The following is a 23,497-nucleotide window of genomic DNA, read 5'->3' as shown; positions in this document are numbered from 1 at the left end:
GAACAAGTCGATCCAGTGATTTCATCTCTTCCTTGTGCACCTGGCCGCATCTATTCCTTGCTGATTCATTCATTCATTTCCATGGTGAACTGAAGGGTTACTGTGTGCCAGAGGCAAGAAGCACAAGTTAGTACTCCTCAGTTTTTTCCAGATGTGGCAGGTATAATTAGATGTCAAGTCAGGGTAGGGGAGACAGCCTGCAAAAAGGCTTTCATGCCTGAGGCTCCAAGGTCCTAGGTTCAATCCTCAGAACCACTAAAAGCTAAAGCTGAGATGCAGTGCCCTGGCATGTGCCTTCCTCTCTCTCTCTCTCTACTCTCTCTCTCTCTCTCTCCCCTCTCTGTATATCTTTCTCTCTGCATTTCCCTCATTAGAATAAAATAAAATAAATATTAGAGAGAGAGAAACAAAACAAAACAAAAACAGCAAGTCTCCCATTCCTGGTAATGTCCCAGCCTGTTTCTCTCTGTAGGGAAAGAGTTTTCAATAAATGACACCTTCCCCCCCACCCCAGGCCCCACCTGAACTGGCAAGTCTCTTCTCCACCTAGAGCTGGTCCTCACAGACAGCTCCCCAGGCAACCAGACCAGCCTGGTGGCTGATCTCACCCACAGAGACACTCTGCAACCAGCCCCTGTTCACAAGCATCACCCCACTCCCACAGCCCCGCAAGGACCAGATGCCCTCCCTGGATCCTGCAGCGGGGACCTCTGGCCTTCCCTTCCAGCTTAAGCACAGAGAAGGGAAGCGTGATTCCTGCCAGACCTGTGCAAGGAGGGTGTCTACCCGCCCCACCTGCTCACTTCTGAGCCCCAAGACTGGAAACAGTAAGTCGGAGGAACCATGGGCATCTGTGCCTTCCAGGATGTGGGCCTTTCTGGTTAAAATGTCATTCAGTGCAACTTGTTGGGCAAGAGCCAAACTGAGTTTACCGCCAGAGCCTGTTACTAGCATTCGCCCCTGCAGCTTTTCACTGTAGTATCATCATCCATCACTTCACAAACATCTATATTTTCACATTAAAAAGATAAGGATAAGGTGTCAGGTGATGGCACACCAGATTAAGCGCACATAGCACCAGAGAGCAAGGATCCCGGTTCGAGCCCCCGGCTCCCCACCTTCAGGGGAGTTGCTTCACAGGCGGTGAAGCAGGTCTGCAGGTGTCTGTCTATCTTTCTCTCTCCCTCTCTATCCTCCTCTTCCTCTCTCAGGTTCTCTCTGTCCTATCCAAAACATCCAAAAAATGATCACAGGAGCAGTCCATTCTTTGCTGGTCCTTGTGCTTTGCGCCACCTGCGCTTAACCTGCTGCGCTACCGCCCGACTCCCAGGAGCAGTCCATTCTTAATGCAGGCACCAAGCCCCAGGGATAACCCTGGAGGCAAAAAAAAAGACTCTCATGCCTGAGGCCCCAATATCTCAAGTTCAATCCCCTGTACAACCATAAGCCACAGCTGAGCAATGCTCTGGTTAAAATGTGTGTGTGTGTGTGTGTGTGTGTGTGTGTGTGTGTGTGTGTGTGTGTGTGTGTGTGTGCACGCGTGTGTTTAAGGTCCCCAAAGAGGTCATTCATTGATCCCAATGTCACTCAAAGAGACAAAGCAAAGAACTTAACAGTTGAGATACCTGGTTTTTGTTATTATCTCTGTTTCTTGTGGAGAGGAGGCAGAAAATCCTAAAGCTGACACCCCCTAGCCTCCCTGTTCCTCTTCACACATCAGCAGAAATCCTACCAGAACCCCAGCAGGAGCCTCCTGCTCAGGCCTGGTGGGGACAGAGGCTGGGTCCCAGCCTGCTGGTTACACACACGAAAAGGCAGAGTCTGGTCCCAGCACACAGTCTCCCTCCTCACCCAACCCCCTCCCAGAGGGCTTAGCAGGATGAGCGGAGCCACCTTCCGGAGCCGAGAGATTCCAGCCAAGTTCAGAACCCTACCTCCTTGCTCACACAGCAGGGAGAACGTGCACGTGTCTCCAGGGATATAAGAAAGAAACAAAGGCCAGGTATCCACTCACCTCTTGGCTCAGTTCTCGTGTGTGTGTGTGTGTGTGTGTGTGTGTGTGTGTGTGTGTGTGTGTGTACCTTTCCAATAAATATTCACAACAGGCCCTAAATATTTACATTTAGAGACAAAGGCCCTGTGAAATCTTAAATGTCCTAAGCCAGATCAACTGAGTCTCAAACCAGGGTCGTCTTACTGCAACGGACTTGTTTCCAATAAATCGTTTCACAAGCAAACATCGTACGTGTCACAGGGAGTAACGATGCCGGGGAACAATGAGCACTTTCATGCAGCCCCAGGCCTGGCCGCGCCAGCCTCCAGCAGGACCCACTGCTGCGGAGTCGAAGACTTGTTTGACTTGCGGTCAAGGCGCCGCTGAGCTCCAGTTATTAAGTTATCCCACTGCTATCCCAACTGTTTTCTCTCTTACACACACACACACACACACACACACACACACACTGCTCTTTGCCACGGTTCCATGAGTTGATTTGCAAATTACAGCATGCCAAACTTGCCAGCTTGAATTCACCCTTTGGAATTTTCTCCCCTTATATTGAGTCACCTCTGAACCACCCTTACCACCTCCCCCCCCCCAACCCCACCATTTGCTACCCACCCCAACCCCAACACACATACCCCCTTCTCACTTTGGGGTACAAAAACCTTAAGCGGGATCTCTCTGTAATCGAAACCTTACCCCGTCTTCCAAAACTTATTATAGCTGCCTTCAGTTGAAAACGAAACATTCGAGAATGTTATTGAGAATGGTTTTTAACAGTCAGGAGGCTGCATGCTGCATTTCTGCACACATCAGGCTTTGGTTTTCTCTGCGGCCTTATTCTGCGCCCTTCGACGTGCCACCTTGGAAGGGGTCCTGCCAGCCTCTACAGGGCTTGAGTGTCCACCACAGCTCAAAGCTCAGGGGCCAGGCGGCTAGGGAAGTAGCTCAGCAAGCAGAGTACAGGACTTGAGTGCCTATGGCCACATGTACCCAACTGAGGCTCTGCTTCCTCTCTCATCATCCTAGGATATAAACAATGAAGCTAATCTTTAACAGGCAACAGTAATTGGAAGTAAGGAATAAAAGTATGTATAGATTGCCTCTTTTTTTTTTTTGCCGCCAAGTTTATTGCTGAGACCGAGTGTTACATGCCGGCTCCACCATTCCCAGTGGCTTTTTATTTCTTCTTCTTTCTCTAATGCTAGATACAGAGAGAAATAGAAAGATTAAGACATCTTGCTCCCTATCTTTCCCCCACCTCTGATTTCTCTGTCTCTATCCAATAAATAAAATATTTTAAAGGAAAGGGTGGGTGGTGGTGACCCTGGTTGAGCATACGTGTTACAACACGCAAGGACCCTAGTTCAAACCCCCAGCCCCCATAGGTGCGGGGGGGGGGGGTTGCTTTGCAAGTGGTGAAGCACCAGGGACTTGAATCCAGGTCTCCACATGTGGTAGCATGTGCTCTCTTCCAGTTGTGCCACTGCTCCCCCCCATGCACCCCCATTCTGACTTTGGAGCAGTGGGGGTGGAAGTAGGGTGCAGATGGTAGCTGGGGGACATCCACAGGGACAGAGTAGGGGGGGAGCCGCAAAACAGCCCCAAGTCAGGAGTGCAAGGCCCCTCCAACAGCCAATTTTCTCTCCTCAAACTTCCCCAGGTCCTGGGCAATCCACACCCCTGGGCTTCCCAAAGCTTTGACAGCAAGCTGATAGAAGAATTAGGCCCTAGATTCTCTCTGGATGAAAGAATGAAGCCAGCTCTGGCCCATCTCGCTCTCAGAGATGATAACAAAAATCCTGTCTTCTCCACCCGCAAGGATTTACAGCTTCAGGCAGGGCTTTCTGACAGCATGTCGAGCCTCCAGCTATTATATAAAACAGATTGTCCTCTTTGATGGGCAAATAAAATAAAGAACAAGAAACACCCCCGCTGACGAGTGCCACACCAGGCTGCCGGCCTCCAGTGGCTGACAGACACCCTGCACTTTCTGACATCAGCACGCTGCCCAGGCGACCCAGGGAGAGTGTCCTCAGGAGACAGACAGAGCCTGAGGTCCCAGTGTGGATTCCAAACCAAGGCAGAGCAGAAAGCAATCCAAAGGGTGTGGCCACCAATGAGGGGGACAGTTGGCTGCACCCCTGGAATGAGGTTCCACTGAGTCAGTGCAAAGTAAACAGACAATCAAGTGCTTCGAAAAAAAAGACACTCCCCTGTGTTTTCATTGCAAAGCAGAATGACCAGCAGCTGAGAGACGACCATCAAGACTAAGCCTCTCAAATCCAGCTCTGAAGCTGGGAGCCACAGCCAGGAGGGAGACAGTCTGTTTCTTCCAAGAGGAAACTGAGGAAGCGAAGGAAGGAGAAAAAGAAAAAGGAGAGAGAGAAGAGAGAGAGGACAGGAGAGAGAGAGAGAGAGAGAGAGAGAGAGAGAGGAGAAGGGAGGAGAAGGGGGGGGGGAGAGAAAAATACCAGCGTGACAAAGAATAAATCTTGGGTAATTGACCATCGTTAAGTTTATAACATACCAGTCCTCCTCTGGACATAATAATATGTTTGCTCAAAAGAGATCTATAGCTTTTGCCCTGACAGAGTAAAGGCCATAAAAAAACTCCCACCCGGCAGTGAGGCTTCATGTCTTCAGGCACAGACACTTGGCAACCCAACATCAGAATGGTCCTTAAATTACACCTATAAATTCATCACGCCCTAAGCTGCTGGTTTCCGGGCAGACACTGGCCTGCGAAGCTGCCTCCCCTCAAAACTAAACCAGGCCTACACACACACACACACCCCAATACATATACCTACATGTTTACCATACACACATCTATACACACCCACATAAACGCATATACACACTCTCTCTCTCTCTCTCTCTCTCTCTCTCTCTCCCTTCTCTCTCTCTCTCTCTCTCTCTTTCTCTCTCAAAGCAGCTCTCTTTCAAGCAAGGCACGTGCGGCTGATCACAGGAGTGAGTCCAGACTGATCTGGACACTCCACGGCTGTGCAGGAGCATTTGTAACTTGTAACTTTGTAACTTGTCTTCCAGTTAAAGACAAAGTGTAACCTCCCTTACCCTAAAACAGTAGTTTCTCAGCAACTCCCAGGACTGGGATGGAGAAGACCTCACTGCAGTTTGGAAGACAAAGGGAAATAACTGAGGATTCTTCTTTCTCAAAACTTAGCCATGATTTCTGGCCTTCCCTCCCACCCCCCCTTTAACGAGTAGGTGGTGGTTGTTTTTGTTGCATTAAAAAAAAAAAAAAAAGCACTAAACCAGTTAGCATGAGACACGGTTATTATGGGAGGATGATCAAAGGCCTCTGGAGTCAGAGCGAGCCAATTGCCTGGTAAAAACCTCATGCTAATCACAATTAGTAGCATGAGTTCATTGCCTTGTCAAGATGCCCCGTGCACCAACACCACACAGGCGAGAGCCAACACGGATTTCCCTTGCCCCAGCTTTGCCCAGCTTTGAGAGATTGATACAAAGCAAATGGAGGGGGGGAAAAAAGTGGTGGGGGTCGGGGGGAGAGACACAAGATCAAAAGTGACCAGTAGCAAGGCCAGAATGATAGTTCAGCAGGTAAGGTGCCTGCCTTTGCAACACATGCAACCCAGGTTCAAGTTCTGGCACTGCTTGGGGAAGGCCCAGGGCAGGGGACAGCACCAGTGCTGTTGTCTGTCTGTCTGTCTGTTTTTCCTTCTCTCTGTGTGCACAGAAACACCTGCGAAAGTCTAGAAGAAAGAGCATCACTTAAAGCTCAGGGCTTTGCTCAGAGAGGAGCTGGAGGAGGACAGGAGAGAGGGAGGGAGGAGTTCTGCCCTCATTCATGCCACAAGCCATCTGATCTGGCTGGGACTTGTGTGGTTTCCATCAGCTGGGCGTCGATTTACATCTCTTTGGCCAAATCCCAGAACAGGGATGTGTGATATTTACACCCTAGATGTTGACCAGACCTGGAGCTCTGTGTCTCCAACAAGTTCAACCAAAAATGAAGACACACCAGTGACCAGGGAGGGCTCAGCCACATTCAGGTTCAAAAAGTGCCTTTCCTGAAGGATTAGAGATGCTCCCTTGTACAGCAGGCACCTTAGCATGCTTGAGACCCTGGGTTCAAGCCCCAGCACCACCTGAGAGCACCATGGACAGCAGCAGAAAACTCCCTAAATGGTGGAGCAGTGATCTGGTAAGTCTCCTCTGGGGTGTGTGTGTGTGTGTGTGTGTGTGTGTGTGTGTGTGTGTGTTCCTTCTTCTTGGTTCTCCATAAATAATAAATGAAAAGAAGGGGCCATGGGGGTCAGGTGACAGCACACTGGGTTAAGTGCACAGTCCAATGAACAAGGACCCACTCAAGGATCCTGGTTCGAGCCTCTGCTCCCCACCTGCTGTGGGGTCACTTCACAAGCAGTGAAGCAGGTCTGCAGGTGTCTGTCTTTCTCCCTTTCTATCTTCCCCATCTCTTTCAATTTTTCTCTGCCCTGTCCAGTAAAATGGGGTGGGGGGAGAGGCCACCAGGAGCAGTGGATTTATAGAGCTGGCACCGAGCCTCAGAGACAACCCTGGAGGCCCAAAAAAGGGGAGAGGTCAGTGAGGCTAATTAACAGTATTATATATCTGCGATGCCCTCAGCTCATCCCAGCACCTCTGGAAAGAAAAAACAACTGAATGCCTTTCCTTACACAAATTCTGGATGATCTCATTCTCAGAATCTAAGAAACAGAGCAAAGGGCAAGGCAGGGCAGACTGGCAGTAGACTGTGGTCTGTTGGGGCAGATCTGAAGCCTCAGAAATGGCAATGGGTGGGGGGCAACTGGTAAGAAGAGGAGGGTGATCGAAGTCCCTGTGGAGAAGCAGTATGGCCGCCTGGTCGAAGATGAAATATGGCCACACCACGGAGAGCAGCGTGGACACTTTGCTGTATGCACAAGGACCTGAATCTGAATGCCTAGTCACAGGCAAAGGGGAGTCGTCACCAATAGTGGAGAAGTTCTATTTTATCTTTCTGTTTTTTTTCTCTCTTAAAATGATAATAATAATAAATAAAAAGAAGTAAAAGGAAGGAAGGAATGCACTTCCCCTCTTTGGGGAAGTGCGGAACAGTACCCTTATGACAAGGATCCTACAAATCAATGTTTCCTCATCAGAAGTGATATTAAATTTGGAAAAGAAATACCTCTCCTGTTCCTCAGAGACACAGCTGTGGACCCAGGTGATGGGGCAGTGGATACACTTCTGGCCTCTCAAACATGAGGTCCTGAGTTCAAACCCTGGCTTCCTGTGTGGCAGAGAGGTGCTCTGGTTCTCTCTCTCTCTCTCTCTCTCTCTCTCTCACTCTCGCTCTCTCCTTCCCCCTCTTATTCTCTATTGTAAAGACAGAAATCTTAAAAACCATTACAAAAGAGGGAGTCGGGCTGTAGCTCAGTGGGTTAAGTGCAGGTGGCGCAAAACACAAGGACCGGCATAAGGATCCCGGTTCAAGCCCCGGCTCCCCACCTGCAGGGAGTCGTTTCACAGGCGGTGAAGCAGGTCTGCAGGTGTCTGTCTTTCTCTCCCCCTCTCTGTCTTCCCCTCCTCTCTCCATTTCTCTCTGTCCTACCCAACAATGATGACATCAATAACTACAACAATAACTACAACAATAAAACAACAAGAGCAACAAGAGGGAATAAATAAATAAATAAATATTACAAAAGAGTAAAATAATGTTTTTTTTTTTGTTACTGCCATGGGCATTATCATTGGGGTTCAGTGCCTGCACCACAACCCACCACTCCTGGCGACCACTGCCCACCTCCCTCCCCCTTTTTTTATTTGCTAGAACAGAGAAAAATTGAAAGGGAATGGGGGGGATAGGTTGTCAGAGAGACACCTGCAGCACTGCATCAATTGTGAAGCTTCCCCTTTGCATGTGAGGGCCGGTTATTGACCATGATAATGTGTGCTCAACCAGGTGCACCACTGTCTGATCCCTTAAAAAATTAAAAAGAAGAAAGAGAAGGAAGGAAGAGGAGGAGGGAGAGGAGAAGAAGGAGAAGAAGGAGAAGGAGAAGAAGGAGAAGGAGAAAGAAGATATGACTCTGGGGCAACTGTAAGGTTCAGTGTCACTGAATCAGACACTATAAAAATGGGGAAAGGAAATGTATGTTATCTGAATTTCACTACAATAGCAAAGAAGACATGACTGAGTGGGTGCTCAATGTCCCCTTCTCTGCCCCTCCCCAGAATTCCCAGGGTATGAGACAGACCTTGAGGGTCTGCCTCCAACCCTGTGGACGTGTTTGTCTTGGCCTTGCTGAGGGAAGGAACACTCTGCTTGCTCCTGACACCGGGCCCTTCCCAGGCAATTCCCGCTGATGTCAAAGACCACGTCAGAGTCCCTCCTGAGGAGCTGGGGTAAACACAGCTGAGGGCCGTCCTGCTGGGGAGCGCCTCTGCAGAGAGCAGAGCCCAGTACCCCACCACCAGCCCCGCCGGCACCTCCTTCAGGGACACAGGAGACTCAGGGGCATCCACACAGCGGCACTTCCTTCATAAGAGGAACATTTAACCAACAACAACTAAGTGTCCCAGAATTAAGCAGACCCCCTTACTACAAAGACAGAACATTCAGTTAGAACAGCTCCTCTCAAATGATCTGCACAGACACTAAACACCAAAGACAGAGCCACTCAGAAAGAAGCTAAGTTGAGGGGGCCAGGTGGTGGTGTAGCCGGTTAAGTGTTAAACATATTACCATGTGCAAGGACCCAGGTTCGAGGCCCTGCTCCCCACCTGTAAGAGGGCCGTGAAGTAGGTCTGCAGGTGTCTTTCTCTCTCCCTCTCTATCTCCCCCTCTTCTCTCAATTTCTCTCCATCCTATCAAGTATCATAGAGAGAGCAAGAAAAAGAGGAAGGAAGGAAGGAAGGAAGGAAGGAAGGAAGGAAGGAAGGAAGGGAGGAAATAAAGAAAAAAATGGCCACCAGGAGCAGTGCTGGCACTGAGCCCCAGCGATAACCCTGGTGGCAAAAAAAAAGGGGCTGAGGAGAGACAGCATAATGGTTCTGCAGAAGACTATCATGCCTGAGGCTCTGAGGGCTCAGGTTCAATCCCCAGCACCACCATAAGCCAGAGCTGAGCAGCATTCTGGTTTCTTTCTCTCTGTGTATCTTTCTCATTTAAAATAATATAATAAAAAAGAAAGGAAAGAAAGAAAAAAAAGAAGAAGCAGTAAACTGAAATAGTTCTGTGCCTACCAAGCAAAAAGAACTAGTTGATCCAACTCAAGAAATTTATCTCAGAAAAACACCCACCAATTGGAAGTCGGGTGGTAGTGCAGTGGGTTAAGCGCAAGGACTGGCGTAATGATCCCAGTTCGAGCCCCCGGCTCCCCACATGCAGGGGAGTCACTTCACAGGCGGTGAAGCAGGTCTGCAGGTGTCTATCTTTCTCTCCCCCTCTGTCTTCCCCTCATCTCTCCATTTCTCTCTGTCCTATCCAACAAAGACAACAACAACAATAACTACAACAATAAAACAACAAGAGCAACAAAAGGGAATAAATAAATATTTTTAAAAAACCACTCACCAAAGTGTCTGGCCAATAGGTAAGTGCAAAACTTGTCTGAAAACCAAAAGCCTTGTCTGACCTAAGTATCTATCAGTAAGAGGATGATTAAATAAAGCATTCTAGGGAGTTGGGCGGTAGCGCAGCAGGTTAAGAGCACGTGGCGCAAAGCGCAAGGACTGGCTTAAGAATCCCGGTTCGAGCCCCCGGCACCCCACCTGCAAGGGGGTTGCTTCACAAGTGGTGAAGCAGGTCTGTAGGTGTCAATTTTTCTCTCCCCCCCTGTCTTCCCCTCCTCACTCCATTTTCCCTCTGTTCTAACAAGGATGACATCAATAACAACAACAATAACAACTACAACAACAAAAAGACAACAAGGGCAACAAAAGGGAAAATAAATAAATAAATCATTCTAGATCCATGACAAATACTGCCCAGGCCATCAGGAAAAAAAAAAAAAAAAAAAAAAGAAGAAGAACAAAGCAGATCGATCACACGCAGAGGGGGAAACATCCCAGTAAAACTTGGTGCAAGGTTTTACTAACTCTCACCAGCTTTTAAAAGGCATCTCTTTAGAGAAAGTCTAAAGAAAAAAATAAAAGAAAGAAAGAAAGAAAGTAAGAAAGGAAGGAAGGAAGGAAGGAAGGAAGGAAGAAAGAAAGAAAGAAAGAAAGAAAGAAAGAAAGGGAAAGAAAAACATCATCACACTAATCTCTCAGATGCCTGATTTGGCTCCTGGGGTGACTGAAGCAGAGCCAAGAGCTTTCAGCCCATCTGAGCAAACAAGAAAGGCCTCTCTCCTCTACTGGGACCCACAGGCCAAGTGGAAGCCCTCATTTGTTTCCTTAGAGGCAAATTCACACACCGAAAACAAAGGAGATTCTAGATCCTTCTTTCCAGAAAGTATCATCCTCTGCAGAGAAGCTTCGCCAAGGTGGTCAGCCCCCCAGGAAGGGTCCACCTGCATTCAAGGTCTTCTCTTTTCCTCTTCCCAGTCTCCATGAAATGGCCTGAGCCACCCTGCGAACCCCAGGACTTCCCACTGAAACACCGTTTGGTTTTGCTTCTTTGGGTCAAGAAATAAAAATGGAAAGAAATGTATCCTTCAGTCTCTATCCAGAGGGAGAGTCTCCAATTTCCCAAAGAGCCTTCCAGAAGAATGGCCAGTGCTGGAATTGCCCATGGTCTTATTTATCCTGAGTGAGGAACTGTACAATTAATTGTACAACAGTCTGTACAATTAATTTCTTTCGTGATTACTTAGGCTGCACAGAATTGCAGCAGGTTGTGTTCAAGAAGTTTTTAGGCAGGAAAAAGGGGATGGAGGGAGGGAGATGTAGCTGGGCCAAAGAGCTATCAAGATTCAGGAATCTCCCAACCCTTTTTATCATCTTCTTGCTGGAGCAACTGGAGGTCTTCCGCTTCTTCTTCTAGCGTTTGCCCTTCTTCTGTAGCCAGTCAACAGCGTCAGGTTGAGCCTGATGTCAAGTTTCGAGACCTCCTTTGAATCTTGAGAGGTGGCAGTCGTTGACTATGTGGGTCATAGTCTGTCTGGAGCCGCAGGGGCAGTTCGGGTCGTCTCTGGCTCCCCAGCGATGGAACATAGCGGCGCACCGGCCATGGCCTGTTCGATAGCAATTGAGGAGGGCCCAATAATAACATGCTAGGTCAAAGCCGGGTTGACGCTTGCAGGGGTCTGGGATGAGGTGTTTGTTCTTGACCTCAGCTGACTGCCAGCTCTGTTTCCAAGAGTCTGGAGCAGAGAAGTTCAGTGTAGGCGTAGGGGACCAGATTGGGTGACGAGACGTCAGGCGTTGGACAGGGTGGGCGAAGATATCCGCGTATATTGGCAGGTCCTGTCGAGTGTAGACGTGGGAAATGAACTTAGATGATGCCGCATCCCGACGAATATCTGGCGGGGCGATGTTGCTAAGAACTGGCAGCCATGGAACCGGGGTGGAACGGATGGTTCCAGAAATGATCCTCATGGAGGAATATAATTTGGAATCGACCAAGTGGACATGGGGGCTACGGAACCATACTGGGGCACAGTATTCTGCAGTGGAATAGCATAATGCCAGAGATGATGATCGTAGTGTGGAAGTGCTCGCGCCCCATGAGGAGCTGGCCAGTCTTGCAATGATGTTATTCCTCGCGCCCACCTTTGCTGCAGTTTTTATGAGATGTTCGTGAAATGACAGGGTGCGATCGAGAGTAACGCCAAGATAGACTGGCTGGGCTTCATGCCGGATTCTCGTATCGTCAGGCTGCACATTAAGCTCATTTCTACACATTAAGCTGCACATTAAGCTCGTTTCTGCTGAGAAACGAGAACTCCAGTCTGAGAGATTGCTCAGCAGCAGAGCACAGGCCTTGCATGCTTGGTGCTCTAAGTTCCATCCCCAGAGGCACATATGCCATAGCAGTGTTCTGGCTCCCCCTCCCTCTCCCTCTCTCCATCTCTCTGACTTGTCCCCAAAACCCTGATACCATGCTCAGAGGACCCTACAAATAGAGGGGTACCCATCCCAGCCAAGAGACAGAGTTTGTCCCAGTTGTGATAGTAGGTGCCATCTGCCTCAAATGAGCAAACACCATAAGAGTCCCACCCCTGCTGGCTTTCTCAGCAGGAGAAACAGCCCCCACAGTCCCCTTAACAGCAAAACCTCCCCCTTTCCCCTTTCCCACCCTCAGCAGAATGAAAAGGTTCCAGCTGCGCTGTGGGCACACCTGCTGAGGCATTAGCATTAGTTCATCACTGCCCTACCTTGTCCAGAACTCTGCAAACTGTGTGAAGGCCCTAAAGTCAGTGCTGGATAGGGGTGAGTGGAAGGAAGGAAGGAAGGAAGGAAGGAAGGAAGGAAGAAAGAAAGAAAGGGACGGAGGGAGAAAGGGAGGGAGGAAGCACTGGGTGTCCTAATGGAGAATCCACAAAAGCAAACTAGTGGGTAGGTCATGTGAAAAGGGAAGATGTTGGCATTTCCATACTTTCTTCTTTATGTAAATATTTATCTGTTTTATAAAAGAAGTGGGAAAAGAGAGACCAGAACACCATTCCTGCACACATAGTTCTTGAGATCAAACCCAGGACCTCGAGCCTGCAAGCACTGTGCACTACCCACTAAGCCACTTTCCCAGCCTCTGCCATCTCTTTAAGAGAGTTGGCATGAAGAGTTGGGGGGGGGGGGTAATGTGGACCATTAATGGAGGCTGTGTGAGCAAGTGAGTTGAGAGAAACATCAGAGGCTTCTGGATTCCTTCTACATGTGCAGTAGGGTCTACACACAGAGAGAGAAGTAAGCTTCTTTTATTTTGAGTCAGCACATTCTGAGAGAAACCTTTTTAAGCCCCAGCTCCATAATGCACACTGCAAGGAGCCACCTACACATTTACATTTCCTTTTTAATGTTAATGTTGTGCCAGGGAACGGACTCAAGAGCTCTGCCATGTGTGGAGCAGCCTCCTAAGCCCTTTCTTCTTTCCCTTTTTTTTTTAATATCTTTATTTACTGGATAGAGATAATCAGAAATCAAGAGGGAAGGGGGAGATAGAGAGGGAGAGAGACAGAGAGAGACACCTGCAGTCCCGCTTTACCACTCGCAAAGCTTTCTCCCTGCAGGTGAGGACCAGGAGCTTGAACCTAGGTCCTTGCACATGATAACATGTGCACTCAGCCAGGTGTGCCACCACCTGGCCCCCCTTCCTTTCTTTTTTTAATTTAGGGAGAGACAAAAATGAGAAAGGGTGAGACAGCGAAGAAGGACACCATAGTACTGCGCCATCATCCATGGAGTTCCCACCATCAGCCCTCTACATGATGCTCCTATGTGGTGCCAGGCTCTGGGAAACAAACTCTACCAGGTGAGCTATCTCTGAGCCCCTGGACATGCATGTCCATGCCAACCTCCTCAGAAGCAACAACCTGCTCCTGCCCCCCACCCCCAGTGCACCTGTCCCATCTCTAGCTCTGTGCCAATGTTGTCCGTCAGGAACTCCCGAATGACACCTCTGTATCCTCTCTGCCTGGCCAGAGGCTCCATGCCCAAGAGAAAAGATCGTCCTATTCTCATCTGCTCTATTTCTACTTTCTGCTTCCTGAGCACTCATCATTTTGTCCCACCTTTCAGACATTAAGTCACAGATGCTACTATGATTCCATCCTCACTTCCCTGGGCAGACGACTTCACCACTGTGTCCTAGAACCTCACTTCTCCAGAGTTCTGCACCACTAGGGATGGATAGAAGCAGGCTGGGGGTATGGATCCACCTGCCAACACCCACGTCCAGTGGAGAAACCACTACAAAAGCCAGAATTCCCACTTTCTGTATCCCATAAAGAATTCTGGTCCATACTTCCAATGGGAGAGAAATAGTAAGGGGAAGATGACCAGAGGGCTTTGAACTCTAACTCCACCTGGACCCAGAGAGAGAAGAGGGGGAAAAGGGAGGATGTAGTCATGGGTGTATGTGAGACTTGGAAAGGAAGAGAAGATGGAACCATGGGGGGGTGGGAGGGTAAATCTATACAAATATAGACAGATGGTTGTCTGAAATAATACTTAACCTATATCTGCAGCCTTAAGAGAACTGCTGTAACTTCCAGGGAAGGGGTTGGGGATACAGAACGTTGGTCATAGGAATGATGTGGAGTTGTACCCCTGTTCTCTTATAATTTTGTCAATCAATATGAACTCACTAATAAATTTGTTTAAAGGAGAGTGTAAAAGAAAGAAAAGAAAAAGCACGAAGAGATCAAATATTAGCTCTCTCCCCAGCTGTCTCAGTCACACCCCGTCAGAATCTACAGCAATCAATATGGCTTCCTTCCACAGACCCCACACACAGCGCAGTCAATGTCCTGCCAAAGGCCCAGCACCAACGCTGGCCTGGCAAAGTCCAGCTTGCCCCATCCCCACAGACGTGTGTCCAAACCACCACAGGAGTTGGCAGCCAGATCAACTGGCTCTCGGCGTCTGGTGGGGGAGCCTGGAGAGGGGGTCTGTTAATCTTCCCACTGGCATCAGCCCAGCAGAAAAACACCTCAACACCAGTCAGGACAACTTGCAGGTGAGTGGCTTTGGCCCTCTATTGTGAAACAGGGTATGAAAACCCACTGTGTAGCAACCCAAAGCTCATGACACTGCAGCTTCTCGGGGGAAGTTTTGAAACTCTGTGGAGGGGGGAGAGAAGGGGAGGAAGGAATCACCCCTCTTTTCACGGGGGCTAAGGGTGCATCTCCACCCAGGTGTGGGGCTGCCCAGCACGAGCCGCTGCAGTCACGTGGAACAGTGTTCAGGGGAACCAAGCCTTTTACATCGAGGGGACTGAGGCTCACGGACCAGGTCAGCCCACTGCTCTGTGTCATTCCCACCAGAGCCACCAGTGCTACAATCCATCTGGGGGAGGGGGGCTCCCCAAGGGTCTCTGCAGTAACAGCAGAGAAAGGTAGTGACAGCACTTGGCTCCTCTCCACTCCCCAGGGCTCAGCTCTTTGAGCAGGGAGGGGGGGGGGTCCTCTGCCTCCCTCCCTCCCTCTGGCTGGGTTGCACAACTGGGGAGCTGGCATACAGGATCAGCCCCACATCTTTCACTTCAAGCAAGAAAGAATGAGCTGGCAGTGAGTTCACCCCAGCAGTGGAGCTCAGGAGAGCTGGACAGGATACCTCTGCGTCAGGACGCTGCAAGTCCCAAGCCCCAGGGGTCTGCAGGCGTGAGGCCCAGGTGCCAGGGAAACACAGGAGTGTTGTAACCAGCAACTCCAGAGTCAGGTTTCTGTGTGTTCAGAGCCCTGGTGCAGAGGACAGAGAGCTCACATAAAACGCGACCGGGCACCCAGGTCATTCCTGGCCATGCTGAAGGAAGAAAAGTCTCTCCACACCACCCCTTCATTACTCCCATAAGCATAATCACCTCAACTACTGAACAGGATATGTGGGATACGGAGAACTGGAACACATGGACTTGCAAAATAAGGAAAAAGAAAAAGAGACAGAAAGAGAAAAAGAGAGAGAAAAGGGGAGAAAAGAAGAAGCCAAACCATCTCTTGGACTTTGGGAAAGGGCAGGGGCGACAGCATAATTGTTCTACAATAGACTCTCCTGGCTGCTGCTCTGAGGTCCCAGGTTCAGTCCCCAGCACCACCATAAGTCAGAGCTGAGCAGTGATCTGGCCTTTCTCTCTGTGTTTCTCTCACTGAAATCAATAAAAATTTAAAGAGACCTGGGGGTCGGGCGGTGGCGCAGCGGGTTAAGTGCAAGTGGCGCAAAGCGAAAGGACTGGCGTAAGGATCCCAGTTCGAGCCCCTGGCTCCCCACCTGCAGGGGAGTCGCTTCACAGGCGGTGAAGCAGGTCTGCAGGTGTCTATCTTTCTCTCCTCCTCTCTGTCTTCCCCTCCTCTCTCCATTTCTCTCTGTCCTGTCCAACAACGAACAACATCAACAATGGTAATAATAATGACCATAACGAGGCGGCAACAACAAGGGCAACAAAAAGGGGAGGGGGATGGCCTCCAGTAGTTGTGGATACATGGTGCAGGCACCAAGCCCAGCAATAACCCTGGAGGAAAAAAAAAATTTAAAGAGACCTTGTGAAAGCAATAATAATAGTTATCATGCAGGGGACTTTGGCGGTGGGTAGTGTGCTTGCCATCTTATAGTCTTGTGAGCTATTATTCAATCTCTGATTCAAAAAATGGCAATGACAACAACAACAACAACAACAAAATGTTTTTGAGCAGAGGAGCCCCAGTGTGGTGGGGGCAGGATGAAGAGTGGCAGCTTGGAGACCATCAGCAGTAACCAGCAGGTTAGTTCATTGACCAAGTCGTCACATCACGTCTTCATTCACCTAGAAGCTACTTGGGATCAGAGTCCCCAGAGAGCCCACAGCACACTGCAGAAGGTGACCCTAGGGGCTCTGACTTGCCTCCTTGGTCTTCCTCCTGCTCAGGGATCCCACCTGAGCCAGAGGGAGCCCCCAAGCAGTGGGCAAGACTCATGATGCCTCCCCCTCCAACTGGGACAGGCTACCAGTGCTCAGTGCCAGGGTGGGAACCCCAAGGCCAGGCCTGTCTGTCTGTGCCAGGAATAAAAGACTACAGGACACATGAGGACATGCGGACATGCGGACATGCGGACAGACTCCTCTGAGCTTTCAGGCTACTAACTTCCACTCCTCGCCCCCACCCAACCCAATGCCATTTCCATCTCCACTGTATTTGGCGTCCCAACATACACGGTGTCAGAAAAACAACTCAAAAGTTAGCAAGAGGATGGGCAGATGACCTCACCAGTGCATCTTGGAACCTCACCTCTCCAGAGCCCTACCCCACTAGAGAAAAAGAGAAACAGGCTGGGAGTGTGGATCCACCTGCCAATGCTCATGTCCATCAAAGAAGCAATTACAGAAGCCAGACTTTCCACCTTCTGCACCCCAAAAAAGAATGTTGGTCCATACTCCCAGGGGGAGAGAAATGTTAGGGGAAGATGATTGGGGGGCTCTGAGACCCAATTCCATCAGGACTGTGAGAGAGAAAATGGGAAAAAAAGGAAAGACATTTAGAAGCCTAAATTTTAAGTGTAAGTGTGACTTAAAAGGGACCGACAGACAGAACCTGCTGGGTGGTCCTTCATGTGTCTTGCTGAGGGGAACAGCTCTGATGATGTCATCATGTATGTGGTATACAAGGTTGTCGTCTCAGATTCAGGAACAGCCAGGTAGAGACCACAGTCCTGTAGTCTCCAGCAGAGCCTGTGGCCTCTCGGACTCTGAACTTCCTCAGCCACAGACAGCGCGGGATATGGGGGACAATCTGGTGGCCGTGATGTTCTCTAAGCCAACAACCCTCTCTCCAAGTCCAGCAGCCAAGCCCATCCAGGGACAGTCTGGGCAATGGCATCATCAGAGCTGTCCCCTTCAGTAAGACACATGAAGGACCACCCAGCTGGTTCTGTCTGTCGGTCCCTGGATGGTGTGAGCTTTAATAGCATTTCTCGTTCTCCGACTTGGTCATTCCATCCATCTACACAACCGATTCCCTCACAACCCTCATAGCAGGTAAAACTGTGCCCCACCTCTCAAAAAAAATGTGCTAAAGCCTAACAATCCCTATTTGGAAATAACAATCCCTTTGTAGGAAAGGATCTTGAAATAAGTTCATTCTCAGTTTGGGAGTTGACCAGCTTCAGTGGCAAATGATCTCTTTCCTTTCCAAAAGTTATTTACATAAAAATATTTATTTATTGGGTGGAGGTAGATAGCATAATGGTTATGCAAAGAGACTCTCATGGCTGAGGCTCCAAAGCCCCAGGTTCAATCCCCTGCATCACCATAAACCAGAGCTGGGCAGTGCTCTGGTGTTTCTCTCTCTCTGCATCTCTCTCAAAAATAAAATAAATAAAAGACTTTAAAAAAATATATATTTATTGTGGTCTGGGAGGTGGCGCAGTGGCTAAGGCACTAGACTCTCGAGCATGAGGTCCTGAGTTCAGTCACCGGCCGTACATGTACCAGAGTGATGTCTGGTTCTTTCCCTCGCTCCTCCTATCTTTCTTATAAATAAATAAATAAATAATAAATTTTAAAATACTGATTAATTAATTGATTGAATGCCTTTGGATAGAGACAGAGAAAAATTGAGAGGGAACCGAGAGGCAGAGGGACACCTGCAGCACTGCTCATGAAGGTTCCTCCCTGCAAGTGGAGACTGGGGGCTTGAACTCGGGTCATTGCACAGTATAGCATGTATGCTCTACGAGGTGCATTTTTACCAGGCTCTGAGCTATTTATTTTTATGGGGGAGAGAGGAGGAGAGGGAGAGGGAGAGGGAGAGGGAGAGGGAGAGGGAGAGGGAGAGGGAGAGGGAGAAGGAGAGGGAGGGGGGAGGGTAGAGGGAGAGGGAGAGGGAGAGGGAGAGGGAGAAGGAGAGGGAGGGGGGAGGGGAGGGGGAGAGGGAGAGGGAGAGGGAGAAGGAGAAGGAGAGGGAGAGGGAGAGGGAGAGGGAGAGGGAGGGGAGGGGGAGAGGGAGAGGGAGAGGGAGAAGGAGAGGGAGGGGGGAGGGGAGAGGGAGAGGGAGAGGGAGAGGGAGAGAGAGAGATGCTGCTCAGCTCTGCCATACAGCAGTGCCAGGTCACAGTTAGGACCTCACAGGTGCAAACCCTGCACTGTAATACTGAGTCATCCCCTGCCCCAGTGACAGGTGGCCTTCCAAGAGAAAAGAGAGGGAGATGTGAGATGGACAGAGAAGGAGACCAGGGCAAGCCAGACAGGATCAGGGTAACACCCTTTACAAACCAAAAATTACTCATGGCTACCAAGAGCCCCCAGAGCTTCCAGAAAGATCCAGCCTGCTGACACTTTGACCTCACGCTTCTGGCTTCCAGAACCAAGGAAGAATACAGCCCTGCAGTTTGATGCTGCTGCATGGGGGCACTATAGCAGGAAGCTAAGACAACCGTCTTCTTAAGGGTGAGGTGTGAGACATCACTCACTCTGACTTGAATGAGAAAGGGAAGGCCTGGGAAAGTTATACCTGCTGCCTCACTCAACCCTCTTGGCATCTCAGACCCACTTCTCTCTCCATCATACTAGGTCACCTTCACCTAACCCTGGAGTCCTGACTCCTTCATTTCCAAACACCAGAAGAACCAACAAAAACTTAACAGCAGGACAGGCAGTGGTGCACCTGGTTGAGCACAGCTCCTGACCATGAACAAGGACACAGGCTCAGTCCCCAGGGGGAAAGGTTTGTGAATGGGATGCAGTACTATATGTCTGTCTGTCTCTCTCTCACTCCCTCCCTCTCAATTTCTCTCTATCTCTGTTTAGGAGAGAAAATAAAAATAAAATAAAACTTCTCCAAGACCACAGATTCTTCAGACACCAGTCAGGCACCAGCAGGGCTGAATTATGACAAAGATACTTCCTGCGGCCAGCTACTTTGGAGGATCCCTTTTTATTATGGCCACAGTGACCAGAACACCAAGTTTCACGCTCATTTCTCCTTGCAGGAAAATGGCTGAAAAGTAACAGTGTCGATTATAATGAGGACCAAGTCAGGCCCCTGAAGAAGACTCTCATAATCAAAAGCAGCCCCTAGTCACAACAATGGCTCACTGTCCAATCTCCAAACACAAGAACGTCACTTGAATTACACAGCTTTTGCACTAAAGGGTTTATGGGGAGGCCTATCCAAGGCAGCATTTCAATTAAAAAAAAAAAAAAAAAAAAAAAGATCTCACCCATTTCGAAGCTTTGAAATATCAGAACCACAAGTTTTAAGTATCACAGCAACTCGAAGACAGCCCCAGAGAATGTGAATGAGAGGATTTTGCTTTCTCTGGGAAAGGGTCCCCAACCTTCCAGCAAAATAGACAGGTAGGGCGCTGGGTGGTGGTTCAAAGGGTTAAGTGCACATAGCATGAAGCTCTAGGACCAGTGCAAGAATACGGGTTCGAGCCCCCAGCTCCCCACCTGCAAGGAGCAGGGGTCGTTTCACAGGCGGTGAAGCAGGTCTGCAGGTGTCTATCTTTCTCTCCCCCTCTCTGCCTTCCCCTCCTCTCTTAATTTCTCTCTGTCCTATCCAACAAGAATAACAGCAGCAACAACAATGGGGTGGGGGGAATATTGGCCACCAAGAGCAGTGGATCCACAGTGCAGGCACCGAGTCCCAGCAATAACCCTGGAGGCAGAAAAAAAAAAACAAACAGGTAGCCAAGAAGCCAAGAGCACACAGCAAGGTGTGTGATCCTTGGGCCTGAACTGTGAGCCACCAAGAGCCTGTTGCTCAGGCTTCATTCCTGGTTTCCACTCAGTGGGCTGTTCAGAATGACAACCAACCCTGTGAGCCGACAAGAGCCTCTTAAAGTAACTCTTGGGGTCTTGAGCAAAGACTCAAGCTTTGCACACCTCCATCTTTCCTGAAAATGTCTTGGACTCGCCTGACTCTGGGGGAATTTCTGTTTATAAAGAAGGTTCAAGGCACGGAAAATTATTGGGGAGTTGAGCTTTAATGAATATTCCCAACTAACATTGTGTCATTATTGGCTCACGGTGAGCTGGCCAAGCTCCCAATTCTGTGACATAATCAGGCCTTTCTCTGCACTACTTTACTCCCTCTCTGTTCTTTCTACATGAGACCACTGAATCGTACGCTCTTTTCAACGAAACCGATTGCCAGGGGATTAGCACGAGACAGCACAATTCCATTATTCAGCAGCCCAATTCAAATCCGACCCTCCACTCTAAGAAAGATCTCAGGGCTTCGTGGAGAGAAGCTGCCAGAAAGTTCAAGGGGGGGGGGGGGCGTGTAAGGAGGTGGGGTGAGAGGCTCTCGAATGTTTTACATAACAACTCAACTTACAACCAGGAGCCCGTGGCTGCAGCGGTCAAGCTAGGACCTGACTCCTTGAACAGACCCAAGCAATCCTAAGGAACAATTCAGAAACCACAACAAAGCCCTCACTCCAACTGCCCGCTCCCCACAAAAAGACAATGTGATTAGTTCTTTCTCACAATGAACTAGTTGATGTGAAAATGAGGGACCTAGGTGTTTCGGTCCCAAATCTAAATACCTTCCTCTAAGGAAGGCACTTGTGTGGTAAATTCAGAAAATCTGAGGCCCCACGTGAAACCCAGACCATGTGCTCTGTGACTAGGAGATTGCAATGCACCGATGTGCAATGCTTCTATATCATAGTCAAGGCTGACTTCTCTTGATGCTGGTTTTGCAAAACAACTTCACAGGCGGTGGGGCAGGTCTGCAGGTGTCTGTCTTTCTCTCCCCCCTCTGTCTTCCCCTCCTCTCTCCATTTCTCTCTGTCCTATCCAGCAATAACAACAACAATAATAACTGCAACAACAATAAAAAAAAGGGTAACAAAAGGGAAAATAAATATTTTAAAAAAAGGAAAAACGAAAAACAGTGGCTGCCTAGAGTGGTGGATTTGTAGTGCAGGCACAAAGCCCCAGCAATAACCCTAAGCGCTAAGCACAAGGACTGGCTTAAGTATCCCTCCTGGTTGAAGCCCCGGGTTCCCCACCTGCAGGGGAGTCGCTTCACAGGCGGTGAAGCAGGTCTGCAGGTGTCTGTCTTTCTCTCCTCCCTCTCTGTCTTCCTTTCCTCTCTCCATTTCTCTCTGTCCTATCCAACAACAACATCAATAATAACGACAACAATAAAACAAGGACAACAAAAGGAAATAAAGAAAGAAAAAGAAATAAAAAAAAGATTTTAGAGAGTCTGAAAAACTAATTTAATAGAGAAAGATGGGGGAGAGAGAGAGGGAGAGAAAGGAGAGAACTAGAACATCACTCTGGCAACATGAAAAACCAGAGGTTGAACGTCAGACCTCATACTTGGGAGTCTAACGCTCTACCCACGACGCCACCTGCCTGGCCCCTTTTGGAGATCTTTTTAATGGCTCTTCAGGCAACTCAACTACCCATGGGGTTTCTCTCTCCAAAGACTTTCTCCTTTATTGAGAGTGAAGAAATATCTTCATTTAAAATAATTGCAGGGACACAAGCAGAGGACAGAGAAGGCTGATGAGTCTTTGGTGCATAGAGTTGCAAAGGGTCACACCCTGAAGCAGAAGGAATCCAGGCGAGCTGGGAGCTGAGAAGCCCTTAGCAGGATTCAACAGTCTCCATGTAGAAAGGGCCCAGGTGATTAAGTAGCCCACAGCGAGGATTCAGGACAGGTGACCAAACTGAGAGTCTGGTAGATAAAGCAGATTAAAAGGTTTCAACAGAGATGGGATCTCTGTGAGAATAAGATGCATCGCAGATACAGTTTCATGGGTTACCCAACAAGTCAGACAACCTTCTTCATATTAGATGGAGAGAAAATACCCTTTATATTTGGCTAGACTCAGCAGGAAAGCCTGAGTTTCTCAGACAACCAGCTATACAGTCTTAAGATGATTTTTTTTTTAAAACAGCTTCCTCCTCTGAGCATCATCATCATCATCATAATAATAATAATAATAATAAAGTGCTTCACAAATGGTAAAGCAGGTCTGCAAGTGTCTCTATTTTTCTCCCCCTCAATCTCACCCCCCCTCAATTTCTCTCTTCCTATCAAATAAAAAACAAACAAAACAAAAATGGTATCCCTAGCCCCTGACATTGGTGAACCAGCTTCCAGGCACAGACACTGAACTTTTTAAATATATATATTTTTTTTTTTATTTATTTATTATTGGATAGAGGCAGAGAGAAACTGGGAAGGGAGAGGGAGTTCGAGAGGGAAACAGACAGAGAGACACTTGCAGCCTTGCTTCACCACATGCGAAGTCCCCCCCCCCACAAGTGGTGTCCAGGAACTTGAACCGGAGTCCTTGTGCACTGTGCTGTGTGCCCTTCACCAGGTGCCCCACCACCTGCCCCACCCCCAGACACTGAACTTCTAATGTCTAGCGAGACTCTCATGATCGGTGTGAAGAGCTCCTTGACATTCACTTTCTTCCAACCCAGTTGTAATTTCTTCTTTTTATTTTTTTAACTCTTTTAAAAAACTCATTGAGTTAACATTTAAGCTTCAAGTGCTTCTTCCTTTATTCTCCAGTTCACATTTTCCCTCTTTAAATAAAGTCTCCCTATTTATCTATTTATTTTAATTGCTACCAGGGTTATTGCTAGGGCTTAGTGCCGGCACTACAAACCCACCGTTCCTGGTGGACATTTTTTTTTTCTCCAGAGCATTGCTCAGCTCTGGCTTACGCTGGTACAGGGAATTAAACATGGGACTTAAGAGCCTCAGGCATGAATCTCTGCATAACCATTATGCTATCTACCCCCACCTCCATTTCCCCCCTTTTATTCCCCTATTTTATGCAAAAGGACAGAGAAATTGAGAGAGATGGGGGAGATACAGATGGAGAGAGAAACAGAGACACTTGCAGTCCTGCTTCACCACTCATGAAGCTTCCCCACTGCAGGTGAGG

General features: G+C 48.7%; 1 protein-coding gene across 14 annotated transcripts in view; it reads right to left on the bottom strand.

The window, feature by feature from the left end:
* FGFR2 (fibroblast growth factor receptor 2) overlaps nucleotides 1-23,497 on the bottom strand; it is a 110,094-nt gene that overhangs the window by 22,474 nt on the left and 64,123 nt on the right. The window lies entirely within an intron of this gene.

The sequence above is a fragment of the Erinaceus europaeus genome, chromosome 14, assembly GCF_950295315.1.
Source record: "Erinaceus europaeus chromosome 14, mEriEur2.1, whole genome shotgun sequence".
NCBI lineage: Eukaryota > Metazoa > Chordata > Mammalia > Eulipotyphla > Erinaceidae > Erinaceus > Erinaceus europaeus.
The sequence above is the reverse complement of the archived record's forward strand: the minus strand, read 5'-3'. Positions and strand labels throughout refer to the sequence as shown.